The sequence below is a fragment of the Stigmatopora argus genome, chromosome 1 (assembly GCF_051989625.1).
Source record: "Stigmatopora argus isolate UIUO_Sarg chromosome 1, RoL_Sarg_1.0, whole genome shotgun sequence".
Lineage (NCBI taxonomy): Eukaryota > Metazoa > Chordata > Actinopteri > Syngnathiformes > Syngnathidae > Stigmatopora > Stigmatopora argus.
This window is the reverse complement of record NC_135387.1, coordinates 7,429,581-7,439,966: the sequence shown is the minus strand read 5'-3', so window position 1 is coordinate 7,439,966 and position 10,386 is coordinate 7,429,581.

The window sequence follows — 10,386 nt, the reverse complement described above, 5'->3', positions numbered from 1 at the left end:
CCTGGAATCGAACCCTCGATCACAGAACTGTTAGGGCGGCCTCCGAACCCCAATGAAAAATGTCTTTAAATTATATGTTTTAAATTTTGGATTTTCTAATTTTTAGCTTTATTTTTCTTTTCATTTTTCTATATTTAACCCTTTGAAAAATCATTTTTAAGGTAGTTATTGTATGTATTCCTCCAATACTTTACATTGCTAGTTAAAAGGTAAGTTTGGAGGAGTGGTTACTGCGTCTGCCTCACAGTTCTCAGATCAAGGTTTTTTAATCCTCGGCCAGTCCTTCGTGTGTGGAGTTTGCATGTTCTCCCCGGGTTTGCGTAGGTTTTCTCCAGGTATGCCGGTTTCCTCCCACATCCCAAAAATGTCACAGGAGCCTGGTTGAACACTCATAATTACCCCGAGGTATGGGTGTGAGTGTGCATGGTTGTCCGTCTCCTTGTGCCCTGCGATTGGCTGGCCACCCATTCAGGGTGTCCCCTGCCTCGTGCCCATAGTTGGCTGGAATAGACTCAGGCACCCCCCGCAACCCTTGTGCGGATAAGCGGTTCGCAAAATGAAAAAAGATCTACGTATCCTGCATCCACATACAATAGATGTATTTTTCCATTAGTGATAAACTAAATGTCAAACAGTTCATCATGTCCTCAAGTGTTAAACATTGGCATCTACATCATGTGATGGGCTTGTTTTTCTAATCAGTTGGTTCAGGGTGGCCTTGACGAATGTCCAAAATAAAATAGTCTGCTCGAACCACATGAAAGCAGGAGGCCTTTTTTTAACCATTAAAATTTGAATTGGCAACAGTTGGTGGAACCAGCCTATGAAAAATGAGGGTCTGATCTTCAAAACTGAGTTGCGTTACAGTAATAACCGAAACGGTGACACTTTAAAACATGGGTTCCGAGAACTTTGCTGCCTGTAGATAAAAGAGACATTGCTTTTGAACACATTTTGTATCAAGTCAGGAATTCTCTGTCCGGAAGGACTTTCCATCTTTCCTCCAATCAGCTAACTTGTGGCATTTCCCAGGGCTACGTTCTGAGACAATTCTTATTATTTATTTGCCTCTAAATTACCAAATGTCCCAGATTCTTTTTGACATCATTCTTAATTTATTTGCAAAATGCTGTCCGTAGTCTAACCATGGATGTGGACGAGTGGTTAGCACGCATGCTTTGGTTTTATGGTTTGGAATTTTAATATTGGTTCTGGTCTCCTTGTCTCAAGTTTGACTTTTCTCCTATGGCTTGTGAAAGTTTTCTCAAATTTAACTCTTTCAGCGCTATGTGTGTGTCAGTCATCCTTCTGCTGTGAATTGAAATGAGTTTATCCCTTCTAGATATCCAGTCCATTTAAAGAGGGAAAATGGCAGTGATTGTTCAATTGCTACGAGCCAGCGTTATCAATTCCAGCCAAAGAGTTAATGAATATGCATAAAGCATTGGAGGAAACATGAATATTGTTATCCCTCACTACTCTGTGGCTTCAAGATTCACGGCTTCAGTCTATCGTGGTATTTTATAATAAGTATCCAAATTGGTAATGTTCATAAAAATATCAAAATTCACGTGAAACCCGCAAGCGGAAGACACGGGACACGGGACCGTCACTCTACTCAGCACTGGAGAAGAAAAATGGGAAGAAGAAATGGCCACACGAAGGAGAAGAATGCCATTAATGGTATGAAGGGCAAGCACCGGGTGGACATTGTCGCCCTTATCCAAAAATAGAGCTCTTTGGGCGAACAAAATGGCCACGGGGGAGCAGAGCGGACATTGGATTTTCCCTTACGAGCACCGGAGGGACGCCGATCTGGGATTTACACCTGAGGAGGTTTATCCATCACTCGACCGTAAATAACGCCATGAAACTGGATAGGCTAGCTAGGCTTCTCAGACATGACGATGGAGTCATGTTGGCAAGCCACTCAACACCCCTAACTGATTAGAATCTTGTGGAAATGATGAAATCGGGGAGTGAGGAAGAAGAACGATGATGACAATGAGGATGAAGAACCTGGTGTTATTTTGAGAAATTGGAAAGAGTTCTTCAATATGGCACGCAGTTTGCAACAAGGAGTCCTGGAGATTGCTGACAACATGGCCATAGCCATGAAATTTGTCAATTGTCTTCACAGCGACAAAACCATATTTGAACAACAAAAAAAGAAACAGCAGTCACAACTCCCCATCTAAATGTTCCTTGTGCGTGAAAAGGTCAGAGGCTCCTGCTTAGCCTTTTGAATCTCATGAAGAGGCATTAGCCGAATTGTGCAGTAAATCTTCATTTTCATCATCTTCACCTTCATCGTACCACACAGATCTCTCATCATCTTTTTTGGGATTAAAATCAAGCGGAGAAGAGCTATTGTCATTGAGTACAGTACTTAAAGTGTTTACACATTCAATATATATAGGTTTAATTTAAATATTAATACATTACCGTATTTACACATTCAATATATATAGGTTTAATTTAAATATTAATACATTACCGTATTTACATATGCATATAACTGTGTCATGTTTAAAATATACACCTCTAGGTATTGTATTGTCCTGATAACATGGATAAATGTGGTATAGATATAATAGGGGTGATCCCACTTTGTAGATTTTTATTATTGTGGGAATGTCTGGTTTACATTATCCGTGAAATTTCAGGGATGACTGTACACAAATAATAGTATTGATTAAAAAAAACTTAAATATGTCGGAAAATAAATTGAAATCTATAACCCACGGTCTCAGAACTGTGACGTAGACGTACTAACCACTCTAGCACCATACCAACCCATAATAGAGCTCCAAAAGCTCCAAAGCAAAAGATGCGTTTTATATGGATGTAACATTTCTGAAATACCACAAAGAGTCTCTCATAGCTCCATTAACCACTATTATAAACAAATCCATAAACATGAAATCTGGGAACCCTGCAATAACCACAAGTTACAGACCTATAAGCATCATTTCAGCCGTCTTAAAAGTCTTGAAAAAGTTAGTAGCGTAGAAAATTGTGGATCACATTAACAGCAGTCCATACAACCTTAACAGGTGCAATTCAGCTTTAGAAAACATCATTCTAACAAAACAGCGGTTTGCTTCTTTCTAGAATAAAATCAAAACTAAATAATTGACACCATCAACCACCAGTTACTGCTGACGAAACTCTCTAATTTTAATTTTTCACCAAACACGCTAAATTGGATTTGAACATCCTTATCTGTAAGTTCACAGTGCGTCAGGATACATAACACAAAATCTACTTTGCGTAATTCCGGTCTTGGGGTACCGCAGGGGTCATTGCTAGGCCCACTGCTCTTCAGGCTTTACATAAATGATCTGCCAAACTGTTGTCCTTCAATTGTCACCTGCCAAATGTATGCCGTCCACACGAAAGACAATAAACATGCTGCAAAGGAACTCACAGATGCAATGACAAGCGTGAATAATTTGCTTGAAAAATCCCAACTACTCTTAAATATATCTAACACTGTGTGTATGTACTTCTCAAAAACAGCGACAAATAACAGTCACCCCAACGTTTTTGTCCAAGGAAAAACAATCAATGTAGTCCAAGAATTTAATGACCAAGGAGTCACTCTTGACTCAACTTTTCTTTAAACGACAGATAAAAAACATGCTAAATAACACTAAATTCAATTTGTCTAATTTTACGTTCATTAGAAACAATCTAACGCCTGAGTCAGCAAAGTTATATTTTGACACAATGATAATATCACACATGACTTTTTGCCTAACAAGTTGGTTATCGGACTGCAAAACAACACTAAAACCAATTTAAACCATTTTAAGCAAGTATTGGACAGAAAGCCAAAAACCCACAGCCACTATCAGATATTTAAAAACAAACAAACGCCTGAACTGGAACAATACATACTGTTAAATATGCAGATGCTACCTTAGTTTACTAAATCCTCCAACACAAAGCTCCTCCTCCACTGCAAGATTTTGTAAAAAAAAAAAAAATCCAACATATGAACAAGGGCTGGCTCTAGAGGTGACTGTGTAGTTCCTTTCAAAAAGAGTGCATTCAGCCAAAGCACCTTCTCTGTCTGTGGCGCACATACCTGGAACTCAATACCAATTACCGTAATTACTCGAATATAACACGCAGGTTTTTGCAAAATAATTAATTCCAATAGTTGGGGGTGCGTGTTATAATCAAAAACTAATTTTTTTTTTTTTTTTTTTTTTTTAATTTTTAATTTTTTTTTTTGTGTCTTGTTACATGGCCCTTAGCCTGGTGCTTTTTCTTGCCAAATAAATTGAATTGAAATTGAATTGAATAAAATAAATTACAAATTTTCGATCGAAAAAAGCATTGTCAAACTCACTTTGACGCACGGATTTTACGTCATCTCGTAGAGCCGACGCACGGATTTTACGTCATCTCGTGAAGCCGAGACCACCACTGCCCCCCTCTAGCCTCGTACCCGTCTCAGTTCACCCTCTCTCAGTTCAGTGTTATAATCAATAACTAAAATAAATTACAAATTTTCGATCGAAAAAAGCATTGTCAAACTCACTTTGACGCACGGATTTTACGTCATCTCGTAAATCCAATCGGATGATGTGTTGTGGGAGGAAGAGGAAGTGGATGAAGGAAGCGTGGACGTTGATAGGATTCTCAACGAAGAGATGTATGAGAGGACAGACAAAGAGAGAGAGGAACTTTTCATTTGAAGGATTCTAATGAATAAATTTGTTTGAACAAAACAATCGTGAAACGAAGAAAAAAAGGTAAGATTTCTGATTTTCGTCAGCGGGAAATTTTAGGTGCGCACTATATTCGAGTACTGCGTTTTTCCAGATTTTTTTGGCCCAAAGTTATACCTGCGTGTTATTTTCGAGTGCGCGTTATATTCGAGTAATTACGGTAACATACGTGAATTCCCGTCTCTGAAACTCTTCGCCAATCATCTTCAAACCTAGCTGTTAGATGAACAACATCACAATCACAATGCTGTCTAAAACTGTGCTGCGTGTGTGTGTGTGTGTGTGTGTGTGTGTGTGTGTGTGTGTGTGTGTGTGTGTGTGTGTCTAGTATGTATCATTCGTTCGTCAGCCTACAGAAGGGACTAAAGATGGAAATTAGCCCTCGGCTACAATCTTACATATTTACATATATGATCATTAACATGAATATAAATATGTTCATTAATATGTGCTGTCCCTTATTAAATAAATCAAACCGAGATATAACAAAATGAATTAATTGCCTGCAATTGATGACAGGACGACTTGATTTGATCACAAGCAATCAAATGGATTGGACATCTATCATCGTCACTGTAGTCTACTATTGCACTAATAAATTATGTTTTTGGATGCTTGTTATTCATTTTAATACATTAATAAATCATTTTCTTATCATTTTCTTTTATCTTTATCTGTTCCTCACATCTTTCATATGAAAGTGCGGCACTTTGGTCATTTTTAAAGGGTTTGGTTGGAGTGAATTACAGAATTTAGATATAAAATGTACTTCCCCCAAAAAATCCATGTTACAAAACAAGTTCTGGAAACAATTCATTTTTGTAAGTAGAGGCACAGTCTTTGGTATAATTACAGTAAGAAGATTGCAAAACCATACTGGTACTTTTTCCATCAGAATTAGAAGCCAGCTGACCAAGAGAACAACTTTGTTTTATATAAAAACATACTAGATCGTATTATATTCAATATACATTACATAAAATATAAAAATTGAAGCAAGAACATGATCTTGCATGACCTGTTATTTTTGTGCCAGTAATGCTAAGTCTAGTGAATCATGATTTACTGCTTTCTTTTTATACATGATTAAAAAGACTTTAGTAACAGTGTTGCGTATATGTTAAAGAACACAAATAGTATTTGAATTATTATGCTTATTGAAACAAATGTTCCAGTAGTTAAAAAAAAACAGCAATGAAAGAAATAATACCCAAAGCATGATTAATAGGATAATTTCATTTTAACAGTTTTATCTGAAATTTGAAAAATAGCATTTTTGAAGCTACTTATTTATTTATTTAAAAAAATGTTCCTGGAATTTTCTTTTTTAGTTTTTGTAATGTGTATGTGGATTATTTAAATGTGAAAACTGGGACATAAAATTAAAATCTCCATTTCTAGAATGATCCATGTGTCGTTATAACCCTTCCTCACATATTCAGACACATCAAAGTTAGGTTCATTTTCATTGAAATGAAGTATTTGTAATAAATCAAATGGAAAAAGAATGAATAGAGCAACTTTTTCTTTTTCACAAACCAGCAAGCAAGTTCAATCAATCCTCAGCCTAACTTTTTAGCGTCAAATGTCTTTTGGTTGTCTATCCTTTTCCTAAAATAAATTCTTCCATATCACTCTAGCGTGCTTCCTGTTTATTTGCACGGTGGGCCATATTGTGCATGGCAAAGCATGCAGATCGCTAATCGAGTGAAACACAAACACTAATACAATTTTAAATGGAGGAAATTGCGCTGCCCAGGCAGTGACACATTTAATGAGCGTCATTAAAAGTTTTGGACACCTAGCAAATTCTGACTAATCTAGATAATTAGCCATTTGTAACACAAACTGGGTTTGCAGGCGACTTTCACCTCTTCTCTGAACAAAACCTGTAGGGTACATTTGAAGAAAAGCAGTTTTACGCCAAGCCCTCGTGTTGCACACTCGAGTATAGAGGTTAAATGGCAAGACATCTATTTGCGACATGGCTGCATTTAGCGGACAAATCAAGTCATTTTGAGGCCAAAATCACAAAAGATGTCCGAAATTTGCTGTTGGGGCAACAGCAACATGTCTAATTTCCTATGCTTGATTCTTCTTTTACTGTGTCGACTGCGTTTTAAGCATCACTAACTTGTTTTTTCACAGGCTATTACAGCTGGAACAAGAAAGGCTCACAAGGCCCGCAGACCATGAGACCTTCATGAGGCTGAAGGCCACCTCCGGATCAATGTTGTCATTTTGTTGATCGGGCGACGCGTATCCACCATGCAAGATGCATTTTGTTTGCTAAATTGATATGTGAAGCGGCTATTCATCCAGCAATTTTTCACAGGAGTATTAGTGGACAGCATGAGGATGAGCAAGCTGCTGATTTGTTGAATAACATGTCTCGTCTGCACGAGATACATTGGGTACATTTGGTACAATGTTTGTATTATATGACTTATTTTGGTCAGTTTCTTTTTCTTTTTTTTTGGGTGGGGGGTGAAATATAATTTGGAACATCAAAGATAACTTTGACCGCTTTTGTGTAGCTACAAAGGATATCATTACAAAGCTAATGTGGACGACACCATAGCAAAATTAGTTGTATTATTAGTAAATGTCAAGTTATTTAAAAAAGATTTTTTTTAAAGACATTTGTTATTTTTAAATATTCTAAAACTGTAAATATGTACATGTTTGATATTTCCTTTGACATAAAGAAACAATCTGTTGGGATGATTCTGTTAGTTCGTGCTTTTTTACAAATTGACACAATTAAGGAAATTCTTTCACCCTTTCTTTCATTCATTTTCCGTACCGCTTAAAGACACAAGAGTCGTGGGGGTGCCGGAGCCTATCCCAGCCAACTTTGAGGGCAAACCCTTGAATTAGTTCCCAGACATTTGCAGATTAATTCATCCTTTAATTTCTACATTTGAGCGCACTTACTGGAATTTTCTGATAAATCTGAAATTAAGCATTTCATTCAATCACTAAAAACGTTTTTTTTGTCAGGGAATATATGTGAAACACTATTATTTGAAAAATATGAACAAATATTTTTTAGGAAAACACACAAAAATAATTTAGGAGCCAAAAGTTTATTTATTAACATGGAAAATCTCAACTATGTTACATTTTGGTATTCGCCAGTGTTACAGATATTTGTTAAACACTGCACAGTATGGAATTATAATTTTTTCAAAAAGTGTGGCGCGAAAGGAACAATGTCCATAAAATAACTTCGTCTAAAATAACACAATGATATCTTCCATGTGTATAAACAAATAAAAAAGAATTAAAAAGGGCCTAAACAGAACCAAACCAATCTCAGCGATCTTAAGTACTTACTGAAGATAAAAAAATAATTGCCTTAGTCTATTGTGAGGTGTGATAAAATGCAGACAAAATACTGGTCAGCAATGCTCCAGTTGAGATGATTGGGACACTTGTCTGTATCCTTTCTAATATGTCTTTGTATGAGTGCGCGTGTTATGTGAATGGACTTCTTTGTAAGCTTATGAATGGAAAGAAATGGCAAACACTCACTCAAGCCACAATCGTAGACTGTCCCTCTGTTATCTGCGGTAGACAGCAGTGCACCGTTAATCTCATTTTGACCAATGACAAGGCAATTGATGGAATAGTAACTAGCCCATGACTTCCATTTGAATTGAGCCGTTTTGTGCACTGATCAATGTGTTCAATGTCATGTAATCCAGGTACCCATGTTTTTTTATTCAGTATATGTGCTGGAAATCAATAAATGTCATTTACATGTCTGCTCACTATCACCAGAATCCAAAACTGAATTTATCAAAGGAACACTCTTAGAAAGCAGACTTCTGCCAAAGCTGTTAAAGCAGGGGTGTCATACTCATTTTTTGTCGCGGGCCACGTGGTAGTTTCGATTACATCCGGAGGGCCGTTATGTCTTCCAACTAGGCTGCCAAAATTAATCGATTAATAAATTGGCAGCTTTTTCGATCGTGCTAATCGATAGATCATTTTTGGACATTCAAATTAGTACAAATTGTTGGCAATTATTGATTTAAAATGAGGAAACACTGGAAATAATCTACAATCTTCATTTGAATTTCATCATAAAACAGAAAGTTGGTACTCATCATTTACTTTCTCGGGCCACACAAAATGATGCGGTGGGCCAGATTTGGCCCGTGGGCCGCCACTTTGACACGTGTGTTAAAGGATCACCATATTTACTACCTCAAATTATGAAGGAAGTTATGGTAAAATTCCTTTTCTGATCAGTGTGATCTTGACCTCACGGCCCACATCTTAAATCACATCTATTTTATATAGGCTGTAAATTTGATGATCCCTTTATATGTCCTTGAGTTATTGCGACTTGCCCTGACTTCTGTGACCTTTGACCTCATTACCACACCCATATTTAATCATCTCCTCCTTTTGATATTGGAAATATATACCTGATGTTTATAAAAACCTCTTTGTCTCTTCTTGAATACTCTAAAACACAAATTCAAACAACTTTGTGACCATTACCCCAAAACTGAACTCACTGACATTGGCAGTTGCATTTTGACTGAGAGGGCTGGCACGGATGAAACATGATCACTCAAAGCCAACCATCCCACTTCCAATAGACTTGATGTCTTACTAAATAAAGTGGGACATTTACCGTATTTTCTCGCATATTGACGCCCCCGCGTTTAAGCCGTACCCTTAAAATTGTTGAATTGTACGATTTCTCTCGAATCAGACGCCCGCTGATTTATAATTTTCACCTCCATATTCATGGTTTTAATAGGGAGTACAACTGTGTTACTTTGAAGGGAAAATCTTAAGAAAAATCATTGCACATGGTATTTCTGAGTTACTGTATGAATCATATGTTTGTTTGCTGAATTGCACATTCTGAAAGTGTTGCCTGCACGTAGACAAATTCAAAAAGGAAGTCATGTGAGCAGTACAACCAGGAAGTGTGTCCGTAGCAGTCTAGTTTTCGCCAAGTCTCTAGGTGCAATAATAGCATGAGATACACATTACGCATGTATCAAGGCTGATATTTTAATGATCGACCACAATACCATTGATCAGCCTTAACTATTGTGATGTACTGACATGGTAAACACTATGAACACGTGTATCAAGGCTACTCGCCTGGCCAGTCAGAGCACGTTTAATTATGATACGGTGGCGGCGCCCTGAGCAAGCGATGGCAGACAGAAGTAGTTTTTTTCACGTTTTATGCAAAATAGTTTATTTTTCTTGAATTTCATTCATAGATGTCAAAAATAAATTGTGTTTAGCGTTTTCTTTGTTTATCTTTTCTCTATTTTGAAATAAATGACCATATTGGTCGCATTGTCTTGCATGCGTTATGGCGTTTCGTCTTGCGCACCTTGCAGTTTCGTGCATGTGAAGTCTAATTTGTGCGCATATAAGTCGTACCCTTGATTCAGTCATCATTTTTTTAGTTACAAATATGGGGTAAATGTGCAAAAATACAGTATTCCTAAAAGATGATATAACTTCCTGGGGGTCCACGTCACGGACAAGCTCTCCTGGTCGACCAACACCACGGCAGTGGTGAAGAAGGCCCAGAAACGACTCCATTTCCTGAGGGTACTCAGGAGGAACAACCTGGACACTAAGCTTCTGGTAACCTTCT